This window comes from Gossypium arboreum, chromosome 2 (genome assembly GCF_025698485.1).
Source record: "Gossypium arboreum isolate Shixiya-1 chromosome 2, ASM2569848v2, whole genome shotgun sequence".
Classification (NCBI taxonomy): domain Eukaryota; kingdom Viridiplantae; phylum Streptophyta; class Magnoliopsida; order Malvales; family Malvaceae; genus Gossypium; species Gossypium arboreum.
In genome coordinates this window covers 87029943-87051374 of record NC_069071.1, presented here as the reverse complement: position 1 = coordinate 87051374, position 21432 = coordinate 87029943, and the positions used below count along the sequence as shown (strand labels likewise).

At 40.0% G+C, this 21432-nt stretch overlaps 1 non-coding gene across 1 annotated transcript; it reads left to right on the top strand.

The window, feature by feature from the left end:
• The first annotated feature begins 316 nt into the window (after positions 1-316).
• Positions 317-423, top strand: LOC128289501 (small nucleolar RNA R71). Its single transcript, XR_008279149.1, has one exon. It is a non-coding gene; the product is annotated as a small nucleolar RNA R71 (small nucleolar RNA).
• Positions 424-21432: the final 21009 nt, after the last annotated feature.

The window sequence follows — 21432 nt, the reverse complement described above, 5'->3', positions numbered from 1 at the left end:
CGACCTACACTTGCTTCGCACTGCATTACTGGGTAAACATGTGAAGAACCAAGAAAACTATTAATTTTTTTTATTCAAAAGTGCTACCTGATTGGAGAGCATGGTGAGTGAATTGACGTTAAAAAAGCCGACTGCTTTCATTGGCTTTGTCCTCATGCCTTGCCACTGATAATTATTCAGTGACATCTCTTCTATAAATTCATAAGCATCCTCAGGTGTCTTATTATTGATAGTTCTGCCAGCGGCTGCGTCGATCATCTATTGAGTCAAAGGATTTAGGCTATTGTGGAACGTTTGAACCTGTAGCCAGAGTGGTAACCCATGGTGAGGGCACCTTCTCAACAGATCCTTGTATTTCTCCCATGCATCGTAGAGTGTTTCTAAATCCATCTGCACAAAAGAGAAGATATCATTACGTAATTTGGCTGTTGTAGCTGGTAGAAAATATTTTAATAAAAACTTTTCAGTTATTTGTTCCCAAGTAGTGATTGACCCTCGTGGTCACGAGTTCAACCACTATCTAGCCTTATTCCTCAATGAAAAAAGGAATAACCGAAGGCAAATGGCATCATCAGAAATGCCATTAATTTTTAATGTATCACATAGTTCTAAAAAGTTTGCCAAGTGAGCGTTGGGATCTTCGTCCTGCAAACCATCAAACTGAACAAATTTTGTATCATTTGAATTGTGTTAAGTTTCAGTTCAAAAGTATTTGCAGCAACAGCAGGCCTAACTATGCTCGATTCAGTTCCTGTTAAAGAAGGTTTAGCATAATCATACATAGTACATGGAGTAAGATTCTGATTAGCAGCAATTGCAGGTGGTAGCGGATTTTCTTGGTTTTCAGCCATCTCCTCAGTTGTGGTTGAAGTATCATCCTCTTGCTCTTCCTCTGTGTATCTTAGGCTTCGCCTTATTTCTCTTTGATTTTTGCAAACTGTGCGGTCGATCTCACCATTAAAAATAGTGGTCCTGATGGGTTTTTTCTGGTCATAAACTAGAAAAATAACTGTCAGAAGAAAATAAATGAAGAATTAGAAAAGAAAATAAAAATTTAAATTGCAATAAAAGTAAAATGGCTAAAGTAATAAAAATCGAGTGTTCCTAATATCCTAGTTCCCCGCAACGGCGCCAAAAACTTGATATGTGATATTCGCGACAGGTTTTAAAAATTTATAATTAATCGTTCTTGAAACTAACTATTATCACGATGAAGGCAAGTGTACCTATCGAACAGTAGTATAGCTTTAGCAAGACCAGATTGTCAAACCCAAAGGAACCAAAAGTACTAGTAATTACTTTCTTTTTATTATCTAGCCTAAAAGTTAAGGTATTTGTTTATCTAAACTAATTAACTAGACTATGAGTACACAGGGAGAAAATTGGGAAAAAGCTTTTGGCAAAACTTGATTGATTAAGACAATAGCCAAGGAAAAATCCACCTAAACTTCACTTGTCATTTGACTCTGAATCAGACGATTTATTCATTTGACTTGATCCGTAGAAATCCCTAAGTTATATTATTATCTCTCTCGAGACTAATAACGTCTAACCCTAGGTTGATTAATTGAAATCTCTTTCTAATTAACGCCCTAGTGTTGCATTATCGATCTATGGATCCCTTTATTAGGTTTCACCCTAATCCGATAAAATCTTATCACCCTATCTCTAGGCGTGTAATCAACTCTACTGAATTATGACAAATTTACTTTTAGACAGGGTCTATTCCTCCTCTAAATAAGAGCATTAACTTGAATCAATATCCTGGAATATTAAAACAAGAATTAAGAACATATAATTAAGAACAAGTCAAATATTTATCATACAATTCAGATAATAATAACAAGATCTGTCTTAGGTTTCATTCCCCTTAGGTATTTAGGGGGTTTAGTTCATAATTATAGAAGAAAACATCTCAGAAGAATAATGAATACAAAACATAAAGAAAACCCAAAACGCCTGAATGGAAATTGAAGGGAGATCTTCAGTCTTGATGATGAATCCGGCTTCTGAGATGGACCAATTGGCTTCCCTTGAGTAATTCCTTGCCTCCTACTCTGCGTCTCCTTCCTAAGTGTCTTCTCTGGTGTTTAAATAGGCTTTAGAATGCCTAAGAGCCCTCAAAATTGGCCTTTTCCAAATAGGGTTATACTTGGGCTCGGCAGGGACACGCCCGTGTGACACGTCCGTGTGCAATTACTCCAACCCGTGGTCAAGGCTATTGAATAGGCATGGGCGTGTAGTCTACCTGTGTAAGTCGTGCTTCGATCCTGCCAAAGGGACACGACCGTGTGACACGCCCGTGTGAGGAAGTTCAGACCGTGTTGATTTCCCATGTGGGTCTATTTTCTCTATTTTCGGCCCATTTCTCGCTCTTTTTACTCTCCTATGCTCACCTAAGTATAAAACATGAAATTAAAGGATTAGGAGCATCGAGTTCACCAAATCTAAGGGGACACCATCCATAAATGTGCTGAGCATGGGATAAAAATATGTATAAATTACGGTTTATCAAAATGTTATGATCATTTTAGGCTCATATACGAACTTACTAAGCTGTAAAGCTTACTTTGTGTTATTTTCTATGTTTTGTAGTGTTTCGGATGTTTGCTCTGGTTGAAAGTCAATAGAGATCGTATCACACTATCCGGTTATTAATTTACGGTATTTTTACACTTTGAGGCTTGGTTTATGGCATGTATAGGCTAGTGTTAAGATGGTATATTTGTTGTGATTTTAGCCAAGTGATTTGGCTTATAAATGTTGGTGTGTATTGGCCATTTAAGTTGGCCTAAAGTATGTGTTTGATAAATAACATATGTGATGTTTATAATGCCTTTGTGTTGGCATATTTTAGTATGAAGTATATATAATGAATTGATATGTTTGAGAAGCATGATTTAGGTGATGAAAGATTGAGTTTTGAATAGTGATTTGGTTTGTGATATAATGTCTTGATTTGTATATGAATTTGGCATGTTGTAATTGCCTATGTGTGTATTGAAATGGCATGAAGTGTGGTATTTAGGTATGCTTGTGGGGGGTGAGAAATGTGGCTTTAACCAAGCCTATTTTCACTCAACACGACTGAGCACACGGGCGTGTGGCTTGACCGTGTGTGACACATAGCCTTAGTACACGGCCGTGTGTCCCCTAGGTAGCTTCTTGAATTAAGTCAATATACCTACAGACTTGACACGGCCTAGACACACGGGCGTGTCTTGTGCCCATGTAAGGTACGCGGACTGGCATATGGGCGTGTGGCTGGTCGTGAGACCTAAGTCAGTATGCATGCCCTGTTTCCACATGGCCTGGGACACGAGCGTGTCACTTAGCCGTGTGAGTGACATGGTCGGGGTACATAGACGTGTGGCCCCCGTAGAGATGAAAATTTTCTAAGTTTCCAAAAGGTTTCAAATGTCATTAGTTTACTCCCGAACCTCTTTCGAGTATGTTTTAAGGCTGTGATGAGCCTAGTAAGGGACAATATGATTGTGAATGATAAAGGTTTTAAATTGTATGCAAAATGTATGATTTGAATGTGTTTAAATGGTATGACGTAAGTCCGGTAATGCCTTGAACCCTATTCCGGCTTCGGATATGGGTAAGGGGTGTTACATTAAAAATAAATTGTTACATCATTTATCACATACGAACTTACCTCGTACTCGGAATTGACGATTCGGATCGTTTATCCCTCGATCTAAATCCGAATTCCTCTTTTCTTGATATATATGTATTAAAAATTAACCCTTTTATTCAACAAATCTTTCAATTCAATCCATATACACATATTTAGGGTATTTTACAAATTAGCCCCCATATTTACACATTTTGACAATTTAGTCCCTAATTCACAAAATCACAAAATACACAAAATCCCATGTTAGGCTAAATGTTCATAGAGTTCATATAAGCCCATATATTGCACCTATTTCACATTTTAGTCCCTCAAAATCTCCTTTTTATAATTTAGCCCAAATTACTCAAATTCATCAAAAATTCAAAGACAAAACATGTTAACCCAATGCATATCTTTCATTTACTATCAACAAACTTCATAAAGTTCATAATTTCATCAATGGCTCAACTCAAAGTCATCAACAATTTCCAAAATTCAGACATGGGCTTGATAGAATACAGTGCAATGATCATAAAAATATAGAAATTATCAAAAACCAATCAAAACAGATACCTTAATTAGCCAATGTGAGTGCCGAACCCTAGAACTCTTATTTTCTCTTCTTTTTCTTTGTAATTTCGGTAAGGAGAAAGATAAAATGTAACACCCCTATCCCGTAACCGTTGTCGGAATAGGAAAGGGGTATTACCAGACTTGTAACTCATGTCAGAACAGTAAAATTTTAAACTTTTTCTTGAAATAAAGATCATTCATCTAGATAAATGCTAAATACAGCCAGGGATAAAATTAAAATTCTATAAGTACACATTCAAAGGATGCCATTTTTGCATGGCTTATATACATTAACCAGAATATTATTCTGCTACTAGTCTATTCTATACATGCCATAAAATAATCCAAAACATAGCAGTACCAAACAGTGGCTAGTGATAGTGTGACGAGTTGTTGACGATTCCCGAGCAAAGGCCAAATTTGACAATCTATAAAACAGAGAAACGTATCAACAGAGTAAGCTTTCAAGGCTTAGTAAGTCTTAAGTAAAACAATTAACTTTGCTGGATTAAATACATTTATAACTTACACAAAATCCAAGTGAAGTCTCGATGGGCTTAATAAGCCTACACAAGTACATAATACATACCTGGCCAACTTAATGTGTTGAACATCCGTAATTGTTGATTTATTACTAAGTCGCTTAAGATTAGGCCTTACACAAATCACGTTTTAAAATGTCAAGATATATCACCATTCGGTCAAATAGATTAAACTGTATGTATGCACATGTAATTCATCTATTTCATCCAAATTTAAGAGTATATACCCCTTCGCATTTAAAAAAAAACATCAATGCTATATTTTTTTTTTAGTTTAATCAGTCGAACTAAAACATAACACTATAATCACATTCGGATTCCATATTTGGAAACACATATTCATGTTTTCATATTACATAAACAATTTGATAGAGTCAATACTCGTTGAATATAACTTATAACCATCTCATAAGTGATTCCCCAAGTACATTTGTAATACAAACGAAATCGAATTCACATTGCAAGTAAGTATCACTTACCATATACTTAACCTTTGTACACTTACCGTTTCCATAGTTACCAATTACCAATTCAATTTTTCAATACCTCTAACCACTTAATCATATGCACTCATTTCGTGCACATACATAAATATATATATATGTATTTAGGAGCTTAGTTCTTTAGTTCATATTCACATTAATATTTCAAATAAAACATAACACTATAATCACATGTTACCACATTTCACACAAACTATCACCATTGTAATTCATTAACCTCATTCGAATATAAGCATATAGCATATACCTTAACTTCATGTCTGTGACAGCCCAAAATTGACCCTAGTCGGAATGTGGTTTCGGGACCACAAAACCGAGGTATAAAAATAATTTAAAATTTATTTTGATGCCTATAATTTGTGTGTGCTCATGTGTGACATTTTTTGATGATTGATTTAGTGTTATAAAGGTGAATTTCACTAGAAGGGACTTAGTAGTGAATTTTGAAAGTACGATAGGGAAATGTGTGATGACTAATTAAAGCATGCATGCAAAACAATGGACTTGCATGTCAAATTCCCCTTTTTATAGGTGGTGGCGGCCATGGCAAGGAATTATGGGCAAAGAAAACATGTTATGACATGTTTTGTTAATGCATGATGTATTAAGTGATAAAATAATTAGATGTGGGAAGAGAAACAAAAAAAAATGTGTGTGTGAGTGTAGCATCCTTTCCCCCATTGCCGTGCAAGTGAAAGAAAAACAAAAAAAAAAAATTGTTCATCTTTGTTCTCTCCTTTTTGGCCGAAAATACTAAGGAAGAAGATAGGATTTTGCTCCATTTTTGGTTTAGAAGAGATCTAGAAGGAGATTTGGCTAAACTTGCATCAAGATTAAGGTATGTATGAGGTTGTGTCATGAGATTCATGCATGTTTTAGTTGCTAACTTGATGTTCATGTTAGCCATGGTTCAAATCCTTGTTATGCCATGGAAATGGTGTTTGACCAAAGTTGTTATTGTGTTAAAGCCATTGCATGCTAAATGTGAAGCTTGCTAATGATGCATGCAATGATGGATTGTCTACTCTTGAAATTTCTTTGTAGCAATCTTGAGTAAGACATTGAGTTTTTTTATTTAACCATGACCGAAGTTGAAAGGGGCATGATTGTGATGTATTCGGCCATGAAGCATTCATGAGCATGGTTTATGCTTCTTGCATGTTAGTTAAAATTTGTGTTTTGGATGGTTATGGACACCTTGAAATTCGGCCTTGCACATATATGTGTATATATGTTTGCACATGATATTTTGGTTATGAAGAAAGTGATAAATATGTTTGTTTAAAGAAGAAATTTGTTGAAGAATGTTGTGAAATTTGCATGTACATTCGGCCTAGTACATGTATAGTGTGAAAAACCTTGAAATTATTTTTGATTTTGTGTATTTATGACCATGTATAATCGGCCACATGAGTAATTTGAGCACTTGATGTTATGTTAAAATTCTTGAGCTTAAATATATGGATGTATGTATATGTGGCCATATAATGGCGTTTTGGTTCAAAGGTTGAATGATAAATTATAATAAAGTGAGATGATATGAGATGCGAATGTGATTGACTAGTGAACATTATTGAGAAAAATATTGAATACTTCTACTTGTATTCGTTAAGCTCAAGAGCAAAGGGGAGCTAAATCCGATAAAGGGAAGGAAAAAGTGATCGAATAGCCGTTGAAGCCGTTCGACAACATCCGAGGTAAGTCCTCAAGAAATGACCCTACTCGAATTATGTGAAATGAAATATGGATGTGTAATGATTATTGAATTATGTGTGTATGAGTATTTGAATGATACCCGGGCTAAGTCCCGAAGGCGATTACGCTAGTGATATAATTGTGTTTGAGCCTTAGTAACGAAAATGAAACATGGATGTGTAATGATTATTGATGTATGTGTGTGCATGAGCAATTGAATGATATCCGGGCTAAGTCCCGAAGACATTTATGCTGGTAATTATATCCGGGCTAATACCCGAAGGCATTCGTGCGAGTTGTTAAATCCGGGCTAATACCCGAAGGCATTTGTGCAAGTCGTTCTATCCGGGCTAAGACCCGAAGGCATTCGTGCATGTGGTTATATCCGGTCGTATTCGAAGAAGCTTGGGCTGGAGGTGGCGTTGGTTGCTGTAATAAATTTAATTAGTACGCTCGAAAAGCCCAAAGGATAAGGTATGTTTATATGTGCATTGGAAAAGTCGATATGTTTGAGTAACATTCGCTCAATCGACTAACGAGTTTTCAGCTATTGAATTGGTTGATATCTTGTGAAAGTATATAATGATGAAGTGTGAAGTAAGTATGATTATGTGGATGTGTATTAATGAAATGATTCATTTGGCTATGTGAATGTAATGCTTTAGTTAAAGCTGATTTTATTGCTTGAGACTTACTAAGCATAAAAATGCTTACCCCGTTGCTTTGGCTCTCTGTTTTATAGATTTTGCTCGTTAGCGATCGGATTCGGGATCATTAAAGTCGAAGTCATCTACACTATCAAAGCCTCCATTTTGGTATAATTTTGGTTGAACTTTGAAATGGCATGTATAGGACTACCCTATTGTTGAAGGTCATGTACCTTTACATTTTGTGTAAGCTTGGATAGCCATGCGAAAATGGCTTATATCGTTTTAGTATGATTCTATAATCTTTTGTATGATGATCATTATGGGGTATGGAATTGTTTTGAAAAGATTAGCCATTGGAATGGTTAATCATGATCACACTTTGTGCTATGTATGCAAAAAGGGCCAATTGAATCGTGGAAATCATGAAATAGGTAAAGGTTACCTTGAAAACAGATGCTGGCAGCAGCAGTGGTGTGGTTTTGAAAAATCACCAAAATTTGTAGGAATGGTATTAAATAGTGACTAAGTTATGTAATTGAACCTTGATGAGTCTACTTTCATATGGAAGAAACGAAACGGTCATAGAAGTTACATGTTAAGAGATATTAAAGTTATTGTGAGACAGGACCAGAACGGTTTCTGGGTCCCCTGTCGCGACTTTAAAAATTTACTATAAATTATCCAGAAAGAATTAGAAGTCATGCCTTATATGTACAGATTCCATTTTGAGTCTCGTTTCATTAGAAACAAACGGCACCAGTATTAAAGCCCTGTACAGAGAGATATTCAAGTTGTAACGCGCGAAGGTCAGAGCAGTCGATCCCTGTAACATGGGTGACTTTAACTAATAAACTGTACCAATTGGCCCGACCAAAAATTCTAGAAATAAATCCATGGAAGGATATATGAGTCTAAATTCAGGGAAAATTTACGGAATCAGTTTCCAAGTTTTGAAACTCGAGATATGATTTTTAAGGCGACAGTGATGCAGATTTCCAGCCTGTCTGGAAATGCCAAATTGGTCGGTGCTTTAAGAGGATTTAGCTCGTTAACCCCTCGCGTCCGACACCGGCGATGGTCTCGGGTTCGGGGTGTTACAATTTTATTGGTATCAGAGCTACGGTTTAGTCGATTCTAGGACTACCGTGATGTGTTTGGGGTCTAGCTATACATGCCATTAAATGATGAATTGATAGTGTGGTGATTTCGACAATTTGACTTTGTGTTTGTTTATAGCAATGGATCCCGATCCCAACCGAGCAATAGCGATGATGTGGAGAGTGTGGTGCTGCTCCGCGCAAGGGACAGCGGCGGACTCTCAACCTATGGCCAGCAATCCGAATGATGAGGCTAGGCAAGCCTTTTATAGTGTGATGAATGATTGGTTTAACCAATACATTCGAACTAACACTACTGTTCCTCAACCTCCATTCCCGACAAATGCAACCCCAAGACCTACAATACCTCCGAGAATCGACCAAATAAGGTCAAGTAAGCCCCAATCGACGAGATTCAAAAACATGGGGCCACTGAATTTAAAGCTACGAGATGATGGCGATGCCGAGCAAGCTGAATTTTGGTTGGACAACACTATCCGGTGCTCGATGAGCTATCTTGTACACCGATGAGTGCTTAAAGTGTACCATCTCCTTGCTACGCGATTCCGCCTACTATTGGTGGAGTACTCGACTTCGTGGTGCCTAGAGAGCAAGTGACTTGGGAGTTCTTTCAAACCGAGTTCGAAAAAGTATATCGATCGAGATTCATCGACCAAAAGCGAAAGGAATTTCTTGATCTTAAGCAAGGCTCTATGTCGATTCACAGACTCTGACGAAAATTTGTGAGGCTTAGCCAGACGCTGCGAGAATGCATTTCGTCCGAAGCTATTATGTGTAAACGCTTGAGGATGGGCTGAATGATGATATAAGGATGTTCGTTGGCATTCTCGAAATACGAGAGTTCGTAGTACTTGTTGAGCGAGCTTGTAAAGTCAAGAGCTTAGAAAGGAGAAACAAAAGTTGATATGGGAACCGGAGAATTTGAAAAGGTCTTCGGAAAGTCTCTTCAACAGCATCGAAGAGATTTCGAGATGATGTGAGCCGGTCTAGAGGCGCTTGGGCTTTCTAGGCGAGATCGCGGTCGACCCCTGTGACCACACGAGTCACTTGATCGCCGATGGTGGAAATGATCGCCGAGAGAGAGAGAGGTATCGCATTGTGGCAAATGGCATTCGGGAGTCAGTAGGTTCCGTGATCGCTCTGCTATAAGTGTGGATCGGTGACCACTTTATCAAGGACCCCGAGGTTGCTTGAACAAAATGTAAGTCAAAGTAGAAACCCGGGTGCTACCACTGCTCGAGGTAGGCCATCCCGAAATGCGGGCAATGCTAGTGGCGGTCAAAGAGGATCGAGAGATGCTACAACAAGACCCGAGGCTCGTGCTCCTGCTAGGACTTATGCCATACGCGCATCCGAGGATGCTGCCTCACCAGATGTTATTACCGGTACTTTCACTCTTTTCGATACTAATGTGATTGCTTTGATTGACCCTGGTTCTACTCATTCTTATATATGTGAAACCTTAGCATCCATAAGACTTTGCCTATTAAGTCTCTCGAGTTTGTAATTCGGTGTCAAACCCTTGGGTCATTACGTGCTTGTCAACAAAGTGTGCAAGAAAAGTCCCCTAGTATTCCGAGGTTCTTGTTTTCCGTGATTTGATGCTTTTGCCGTTCGATGAATTCGACGTTATTCTTGGTTTGGATTGGTTGACCATGCACGATGCGGTTGTAAATTGCAAAAGCAAGACTATCGAGTTGAGGTCTTGCGAATAACGAGATAATTCGGGTTGAGTCTACGGACTTAAAGGGTTGCCGGTTGTAATATCGGCAATGTTGGCCCGAAATATGTAAGAAAAGGGTGCGGCGTACCTTGCGTATGTGCTCGATGATAAGGAGTCGAAAAAGAAACCCGAATCTGTGCGGTGGTTTGTGAATACCGGACGTTTTCCACGAAGAATTGCGGGTTTACCACCTATTCGGAAATAGAGTTTGGCATCGAATTGGTACTGGTACCACTCCAATTTCGATAGCTCCGTATCGTATGGCAAGCGGAATTAAAGGAGTTGAAAGCTCGATTGCAAGAATTGGTGGATAGAGGTTTCGCTCGCTCGAGTTTTTCGCCTTGGGGTGCGCCGGTGTTGTTTGTGAAAAAAGGATGGGACCATGAGGTTGTGCATCGACTATCGTCGACAATAATAAAGCGATAAAGAACAAATATCCGTTATCACAGTATTGATGACTTGTTCGATCAACTGAAGGGAGCCTCGGTGTTCTCGAAAATAGATTTGAGATCGGGCTATTATCGATTCTTGAATTCGAGATTCTGACGTACCCAAGACGCCTTGAGCGAGATATGGTCACTATGAGTTCCTAGTGATGCCGTTTGGACTTACTAATGCCCTGCGGTATTTATGGATTTAATGAATCGGATCTTGGACCATATTTGGATCGGTTCGTAGTCGTGTTCATTGATGACATCTTGGTCTATTCAAGAAATGAGACCGAACATGTTGAACACCTGAGGTTAGTGCAGCAAATTCTACGGGATAAGCAATTATATGCTAAGTTCAGCAAGTGTGAGTTCTGGTTAAGAGAGGTTAGCTTCTTGGGGCATGTGATATCTGCATCGGGCATTCGAGTCGACCCGAACAAAATTTCAGCCATACTTAACTGGAAGCCTCCGAGAAATATTACCGAGGTTCGGAGCTTTTTGGGGCTGGCCGGTTATTACCGACGATTTGTAAAAGGTTTCTCAACGATAGCCACGCCAATGACGAAGCTACTCCAAAAGGACGTAAGGTTCGAATGGTCGGAGAAATGTCAGAAAAGTTTCGATCAACTGAAAACTTATTTGACTAAAGCCCCAATTCTAGTGCAACCCGAATCTGGCAAAGAGTTTGTCATCTACAGTGACGCCTCCCTACTTGGGTTAGGTTGTGTATTGATACAAGAAGGTCGAGTTGTGGCCTATGCATCGAGGCAATTAAAGCCACATGAGAAAAATTATCCAACCCATGATCTCGAATTGGCTGCCATCGTATTCGCCTTAAAGATTTGGCGACATTACTTATTTGGTGAGAAGTGCCATGTGTATTCGGATCACAAAAGTCTCAAATATTTGATGTCTCAAAGAGACTTAAATCTGCGACAAAGACGATGGCTCGAGATGTTAAAGGATTATGAACTGGTCATTAACTATCACCCGGGAAAGGCGAATGTGGTTGCGGATGCCTTGAGTCGTAAATCATTATTCACTTTACGAGCAATGAATGTGCACTTGTCCGTTCGATCCAACAACGTGTTAGTAGCTGAATTGAAAGCCAAACCATTATTGATACATCATATTTGTGAAGCTCAGAAGGTCGACGATGAGTTGGCGCAAAGCGGGCGAGTGTGTTCGAACAAGGAATCGGAGTTTGGATCGATGATGACGATTGTTTGAGGTTCGAGTCGTCTGTGTGTTCCAAAGAATTCAAAGCTTATTTCGATATCTTGAGCGAAGCCCATTGTAGCCGAATGACGATCCACCCGGAGTACGAAGATGTACAACGATTTGAAACGTCGGTTTTGGTGGCATGGTATGAAGCGAGACATCTCCGACTTTGTTTCGAGGTGTTTAATATGTCAACAAGTGAAAGCGGAACATCAAGTGCCTTGAGTTACTTGACCGATCACGATACCCGAGTGGAAATGGGATCGAGTCACAATGGACTTCAGATTCACGAATTGCCGTTGTCGATGTGAGTAAGAAGGATGCGATTTGGGTCGTTATAGATAGATTGACTAAGTCGGCTCACTTTGTCCCCGTACGTACAGACTTTTCAATGGACAAACTAGCAGAACTGTACGTCTCTTAGATTGTGAGATTACACGGGGTGCCTATTTCCATCGTGTCAGATAGAGATCCGAGATTTACCTCGCGATTTTGGAAAAAGTTGCAAGAAGCTTTGGGTACTAAGTTGCATTTCAGCACCGCCTTTCACCCCCAAACCGATGGTCAATCCGAGCAGATAATTCAGATACTTGAGGATATGTTGAAATGTTGCATCCTCGAGTTCAGTGGTTCATGGTAACGGTATTTGCCTTTGATTGAATTCACTTACAACAACAGCTTTCAATCAAATATTAAGATGGCACCCTACGAGGCTTTGTACGGTCGTAAATGCCGTACACCATTATTTTGGACCGAGCTCGGTGAAAGCAAAATTTTCGGGTGGATTTGATTAGAGATGCTTGAGCAGAAAGTGAAAGTAATCCGTGAAAGTCGAAGATAGCCTCCGATCGTCGAGAAGTCGACGCGGATCTGAAGCGTAAAGACATCGAGCATCGGTGGGAGATAAAGTGTTTCTCAAGGTTTCACCTTGGAAAAAGATACTCGATTCGGTAGTAAGGGCAAGTTGAGCCCGAGGTTCATTGGGCCATATGAGATATCCGGCGAGTCGGTCCGGTGGCATATCGTCGATTTTGCCCCGAACTCGAAAAGATTCACAATGTCTTTCATGTTTCGATACTTGACGCTATAGATCTGATCCATCGCACGTGATTAGTCCATCGGAGGTTGAAATTCAAGCCAATATGAGTTATGAGGAAGAACCGATTCGTATCCTATCACGTGAAGTGAAAGAGTTATGAAACAAGCGGGTTCCGCTAGTGAAAGTGTTATGGCTCAAACACGGGATAGAAGAAGCTACTTGGGAAACCGAGAACTCTATGAAAGAGCGATACCCAACCCTATTTACGGTAAGATTTTCGGGACGAAAATTTCTTAAGTGGGGAGAGTTGTGACACCCAAAATTGACCCTAGTCGGAATGTGGTTTCAGGACCACAAAACCGAGGCATAAAAATAATTTAAAATTTATTTTGATGCCTATAATTTGTGTGTGCTCATGTGTGACATTTTTTGATGATTGATTTAGTGTTATAAAGGTGAATTTCACTAGAAGGGACTTAGTAGTGAATTTTGAAAGTACGATAGGGAAATGTGTGATGGCTAATTAAAGCATGCATGCAAAACAATGGACTTGCATGTCAAATTCCCCTTTTTATAGGTGGTGGCCGGCCATGGCAAGGAATTATGGGCAAAGAAAACATGTTATGACATGTTTTGTTAATGCATGATGTATTAAGTGATAAAATAATTAGATGTGGGAAGAGAAACAAAAAAAAAATGTGTGTGTGAGTGTAGCATCCTTTCCCCCATTGCCGTGCAAGTGAAAGAAAAACAAAAAAAAATTGTTCATCTTTGTTCTCTCCTTTTTGGCCGAAAATACTAAGGAAGAAGATAGGATTTTGCTCCATTTTTGGTTTAGAAGAGATCTAGAAGGAGATTTGGCTAAACTTGCATCAAGATTAAGGTATGTATGAGGTTGTGTCATGAGATTCATGCATGTTTTAGTTGCTAACTTGATGTTCATGTTAGCCATGGTTCAAATCCTTGTTATGCCATGGAAATGGTGTTTGACCAAAGTTGTTATTGTGTTAAAGCCATTGCATGCTAAATGTGAAGCTTGCTAATGATGCATGCAATGATGGATTGTCTACTCTTGAAATTTCTTTGTAGCAATCTTGAGTAAGACATTGAGTTTTTTTTTGTTTAACCATGACCGAAGTTGAAAGGGGCATGATTGTGATGTATTCGGCCATGAAGCATTCATGAGCATGGTTTATGCTTCTTGCATGTTAGTTAAAATTTGTGTTTTGGATGGTTATGGACACCTTGAAATTCGGCCTTGCACATATATGTGTATATATGTTTGCACATGATATTTTGGTTATGAAGAAAGTGATAAATATGTTTGTTTAAAGAAGAAATTTGTTGAAGAATGTTGTGAAATTTGCATGTACATTCGGCCTAGTACATGTATAGTGTGAAAAACCTTGAAATTATTTTTGATTTTGTGTATTTATGACCATGTATAATCGGCCACATGAGTAATTTGAGCACTTGATGTTATGTTAAAATTCTTGAGCTTAAATATATGGATGTATGTATATGTGGCCATATAATGGCGTTTTGGTTCAAAGGTTGAATGATAAATTATAATAAAGTGAGATGATATGAGATGCGAATGTGATTGACTAGTGAACATTATTGAGAAAAATATTGAATACTTCTACTTGTATTCGTTAAGCTCAAGAGCAAAGGGGAGCTAAATCCGATAAAGGGAAGGAAAAAGTGATCGAATAGCCGTTGAAGCCGTTCGACAACATCCGAGGTAAGTCCTCAAGAAATGACCCTACTCGAATTATGTGAAATGAAATATGGATGTGTAATGATTATTGAATTATGTGTGTATGAGTATTTGAATGATACCCGGGCTAAGTCCCGAAGGCGATTACGCTAGTGATATATTTGTGTTTGAGCCTTAGTAACGAAAATGAAACATGGATGTGTAATGATTATTGATGTATGTGTGTGCATGAGCAATTGAATGATATTCGGGCTAAGTCCCGAAGACATTTATACTGGTAATTATATCCGGGTTAAGACCCGAAGGCAATTGTGCTAGTGACTACATCCGGGCTAAGACCCGAAGGCATTCATGCGAGTTGTTAAATCCGGGCTAATACCAAGGCATTTGTGCAAGTCGTTCTATCGAGCTAAGACCGAAGGCATTCGTGCATGTGGTTATATCCGTCGTATTCAAGAAGCTTGGGCTGGAGGTGGCGTTGGTTGCTGTAATAAATTTAATTAGTATGCTCGAAAAGCCCAAAGGATAAGGTATGTTTATATGTGCATTGGAAAAGTCGATATGTTTGAGTAACATTCGCTCAATCGACTAACGAGTTTTCAGCTATTGAATTGGTTGATATCTTGTGAAAGTATATAATGATGAAGTGTGAAGTAAGTATGATTATGTGGATGTGTATTAATGAAATGATTCATTTGGCTATGTGAATGTAATGCTTTAGTTAAAGCTGATTTTATTGCTTGGACTTACTAAGCATAAAAATGCTTACCCTGTTGCTTTGGCTCTCTGTTTTATAGATTTTGCTCGTTAGCGATCGGATTCGGGATCATTAAAGTCGAAGTCATCTACACTATCAAAGCCTCCATTTTGGTGTAATTTTGGTTGAACTTTGAAATGGCATGTATAGGACTACCCTATTGTTGAAGGTCATGTACCTTTCGGTTTTGTGTAAGCTTGGATAGCCATGCGAAAATGGCTTATATACGTTTTTAGTATGATTCTATAATAGTTTGTATGATAATCATTATGGGGTATGAAATTGTCTGAAAGGATTAGCCATTGGAATGGTTAATCATAATCACACTTTGTGCTATGGTGCAAAAAGGGCCATTTGAATCGTGGAAATCATGAAATAGGTAATGGTTACTTTGAAAACAGATGCTGGCAGCAGCAGTGATATGGTTTTGAAAAATCACCAAAATTTTTAGGAATGGTATTAAATAATGAATAAATTATGTAAATGAACCTTAATGAGTCTAATTTCATGTGGAGTAATCGAAACGGTCATAGGAGTTACATGTTAAGAGATATTAAAGCTATTGTGAGATAGGGCCAGAACGGTTTCTGGGTCCCCTGTCGCAACTTTAAAAATTTATTATAAATTATCCAGAAATAATTAGGAGTCATGCCTTATATGTACAGATTCCATTTTGAGTCTAGTTTCATTAGAAACAAACGGCACCAGTATTAAAGCCCTGTACAGAGAGATATTCAAGTTGTAACGCGCAAAGGTCAGAGCAGTCGATCCCTGTAACATGGGTGACTTTAACTAATAAACTGTACCAATTGGCCCGACCAAAAATTCTAGAAATAAATCCATGGAAGGATATATGAGTCTAAATTCAGGGAAAATTTACGGAATCAGTTTCCAAGTTTTGAAACTCGAGATATGATTTTTAAGGCGACAGTGATGCAGATTTCCAGCCTGTCTGGAAATGCCAAATTGGTCGGTGCTTTAAGAGGATTTAGCTCGTTAACCCCTCGCGTCCGACACCGGCGATGGTCTCGGGTTCGGGGTGTTACAATTTTATTGGTATCAGAGCTTTGGTTTAGTCGATTCTAGGACTACCGTGATGTGTTTGGGGTCTAGCTATACATGCCATTAAATGATGAATTGATAGTGTGGTGATTTCTGACAATTTGACTTTGTGTTTGTTTATAGCAATGGATCCCGATCCCAACCGAGCAATAGCTGATGATGTGGAGAGTGTGGCGCCTGCTCCCGCGCAAGGGACAGCACCGGCGGACTCTCAACCTATGGCCAGCAATCCGAATGATGAGGCTAGGCAAGCCTTTTATAGTGTGATGAATGATTGGTTTAACCAATACATTCGAACTAACACTACTGTTCCTCAACCTCCATTCCCAACAAATGCAACCCCAGACCTACAATACCTCCGTGAATCGACCAAATAAGGTCAAGTAAGCCCCGATCGACGAGATTCGAAAACATGGGGCCACTTGAATTTAAAGCTACAGATGATGACGATGCCGAGCAAGCTGAATTTTGGTTGGACAACACTATCCGGTGCTCGATGAGCTATCTTGTACACCGATGAGTGCTTAAAGTGTACCATCTCCTTGCTACTGCGATTCCGCCTACTATTGGTGGAGTACTCGACTTGTGGTGCCTAGAGAGCAAGTGACTTGGGAGTTCTTTCAAACCGAGTTCAAAAAAGTATATCGATCGAGATTCATCGACCAAAAGCGAAAGGAATTTCTTGATCTTAAGCAAGGCTCTATGTCGATTCGATCACTCTGACGAAAATTTGTGAGGCTTAGCCAGATGCTGCGAGAATGCATTTCGTCCGAAGCTATTATGTAAACGCTCGAGGATGGGCTGAATGATGATATAAGGATGTTCGTTGGCATTCTCGAAATCTACGAGTTCGTAGTACTTGTTGAGCGAGCTTGTAAAGTCAAGAGCTTAGAAAGGAGAAACAAAAGTTGATATGGGAACCGGAGAATTTGAAAAAGGTCTTCGGAAAGTCTCTTCAACAGCATCGAAGAGATTTCGAGATGATGTGAGCCGGTCTAGAGGCGCCGGGCTTTCTAGACGAGATCGCGGTCGACCCCTGTGACCACACGAGTCACTTGATCGCCATGGTGGAAATGATCGACGAGAGAGAGGAGGTGTCGCATTGTGGCAAATGGCATTGGGGAGTCAGAGGTTCCGTGATCGCTCTGCTATAAGTGTGGATCGGTGACCACTTTATCAAGGATCGCCGAGGTTGCTTGAACAAAATGTAAGTCAAAGTGGAAACCGGGTGCTACCATTTGCCGAGGTAGGCCATCCCGAAATGCGGGCAATGCTAGTGGCGGTCGAGAGGATCGAGAGATGCTACAACAAGACCCGAGGCTCGTGCTCTGCTAGGACTTATGCCATCTGCGCATCCGAGGATCTTTGCCTCACCGATGTTATTACCGTACTTTCACTCTTTTCGATACTAATGTGATTGCTTTGATTGACCTGGTTCTACTCATTCTTATATATGTGAAACCTTAGCATCCAATAAGACTTTGCCTATTAAGTCTCATGAGTTTGTAATTCGGTGTCAAACCCTTGGGTCATTACGTGCTTGTCAACAAAGTGTGCAAGAAAAGTCCCTAGTATTCCGAGGTTCTTGTTTTCCGTCAGATTTGATGCTTTTGCCATTCGATGAATTTGATGTTATTCTTGGTTTGGATTGGTTGACCATGCACGATGCGGTTGTAAATTGCAAAAGTAAGACTATCGAGTTGAGGTGCGCGAATAACGAGATAATTCGGAGTTGAGTCTACGGACTTAAAGGGTTGCCGGTTGTAATATCGCAATGTTGGCCCAGAAATATGTAAGAAAAGGGTGCGAAGCGTACCTTGCGTATGTGCTCGATGACAAGGAGTCGAAAAAGAAACCCGAATCGTGCGGTGGTTTGTGAATACCCGGACGTTTTCCACGAAGAATTGCCGGTTTACCACTGTTCGGAAATAGAGTTTGGCATCGAATTGGTACTGGTACCACTCCAATTTCGATAGCTCCGTATCGTATGGCAATCGACGGAATTAAAGGAGTTAAGCTCGATTCAGAGAATTGGTGGATAGAGGTTTCGCTCGCCGAGTTTTTCGCCTTAGGGTGCGCCGGTGTTGTTTGTGAAAAAAGGATGGGACCATGAGGTTATGCATCGACTATCGTCATCTTAATAAAGCGACGATAAAGAACAAATATCCGTTACAGCGTATTGATGACTTGTTCGATCAACTGAAGGAGCCTCGGTGTTCTCGAAAATAGATTTGAGATCGGGCTATTATCGATTCATGAATTCGAGATTGGACGTACCCAAGGCGCCTTGAGCGAGATATGGTCACTATGAGTTCCTAGTGATGCCGTTTGGACTTACTAATGCCCTGCGGTATTTATGGATTTAATGAATCGGATCTTGAGACCATATTTGGATCGGTTCGTAGTCGTGTTCATTGATGACATCTTGGTCTATTCAAGAAATGAGACCGAACATCTTGAACACACGAGGTTAGTCTTTGCAAATTCTACGGGATAAGCAATTATATGCTAAGTTCAAGAAGTGTGAGTTACGGTTAAGAGAGGTTAGCTTCTTGGGGCATGTGATATCTCGCATCGGGCATTCGAGTCGACCGAACAAAATTTCAGCCATACTTAACTGGAAGCCTCAGAAATATTACCGAGGTTCGAGCTTTTTGAATGCTGGCGGTTATTACCAACGATTTGTAAAGGTTTCTCAACGATAGCCACGCCAATGATGACGCTACTCCAAAAGGACGTAAGGTTCGAATGGTGGAGAAATGTCGAAAAGTTTCGATCAACTGAAAACTTATTTGACTAAAGCCCCAATTCTAGTGCAACCCGAATCGGCAAAGAGTTTGTCATCTCTGATGGCGCCTCCCTACTTGGGTCGGGTTGTGTATTGATGCAAGAAGGTCGAGTTGTGGCCTATCGTCGAGGCAATTAAAGCCACATGAGAAAAATTATCCAACCCATGATCTCGAATTGGTCGCCATCGTATTCGCCTTAAAGATTTGGCGACATTACTTATTTGGTGAGAAGTGCCATGTGTATTCGGATCACAAAAGTCTCAAATATTTGATGTCTCAAAGAGACTTAAATCTGCGACAAAGACGATGGCTCGAGTATGTTAAAGGATTATAAGTTGGTCATTGACTATCACCCGGGAAAGGCGAATGTGGTTGCGGATGCCTTGAGTCGTAAATCATTATTAACTTCGAGCAATGAATGCGCACTTGTCCGTTCGATCCGACAACGTGTTAGTAGCTGAATTTAAAGCCAAACCATTATTGATACATCAAATTTGTGAAGCTCGGAAGGTCGACGATGAGTTGGTACGCAAAAGCGGGCGAGTGTGTTCGAACAAGGAATCGGAGTTTCGGATCGATGATGACGATTGTTTGAGGTTCGAGAGTCGTCTGTGTGTTCCAAAGAATTGAACTTATTTCGATATCTTGAACGAAGCCCATTGTAGCCAAATGGCGATCCACCCGGGAGTACGAAGATGTACAACGATTTGAAACGTCGGTTTTGGTGGCATGGTATGAAACGAGACATCTCCGACTTTGTTTCGAGGTGTTTAATATGTCAACAAGTGAAAGCGGAACATCAAGTGCCTTCAGGATTACTTCAGCCGATCACGATACCCGAGTGGAAATGGGATCGAGTCACAATGGACTTCGTATCCGGACTGCCGTTGTCAGTGAGTAAGAAGGATGCGATTTGGGTCGTTATAGATAGATTGACTAAGTCGGCTCACTTTGTCCCCGTACGTACAGACTTTTCAATGGACAAACTAGCCGAACTGTACGTCCCTTAGATTGTGAGATTACACGGGGTGCCTATTTCCATCGTGTCAGATAGAGATCCGAGATTTACCTCGCGATTTTGGAAAAAGTTGCAAGAAGCTTTGGGTACTAAGTTGCATTTCAGCACCGCCTTTCACCCCCAAACCGATGGTCAATCCGAGCAGATAATTCAGATACTTGAGGATATGTTGAAATGTTGCATCCTCGAGTTCAGTGGTTCATGGTAATCAGATTTGCCTTTGATTGAATTCACTTACAACAACGACTTTCAATCAAATATTAAGATGGCACCCTACGAGGCTTTGTGCGGTCGTAAATGTCGTACACCATTGTTTTGGACCGAGCTCGGTGAAAGCAAAATTTTCGGTGGATTTGATTAGAGATCTTTGAGCAGTGTGAAAGTAATCCGTGAAAGTCTCAAGATAGCCTCCGATCGTCGGAAGTCGATGCGGATCTGAAGCGTAAAGACATCGAGCATCGGTGGGAGATAAAGTGTTTCTCAAGGTTTCACCTTGGAAAAAGATACTCGATTCGGTAGTAAGGGCAAGTTGAGCCGAGGTTCATTGGGCCATATGAGATATCCGGCGAGTCGGTCCGGTGGCATATCGTCGATTTTGCCCCGAACTCGAAAAGATTCACAATGTCTTTCATCTTCGATGCTTCGACGCTATAGATCGATCCATCGCACGTGATTAGTCCATCGGAGGTTGAAATTCAAGCCAATATGAGTTATGAGGAAGAACCGATTCGTATCCTATCACGTGAAGTGAAAGAGTTGCGAAACAAGCGGGTTCCGCTAGTGAAAGTGTTATGGCTCAAACACGGGATAGAAGAAGCTACTTGGGAAACCGAGAACTCTATGAAAGAGCGATACGACCCTATTTACGGTAAGATTTTGGGGACGAAAATTTCTTAAGTGGGGAGAGTTGTGACACCCAAAATTGACCCTAGTCGGAATGTGGTTTCGGGACCACAAAACCGAGGCATA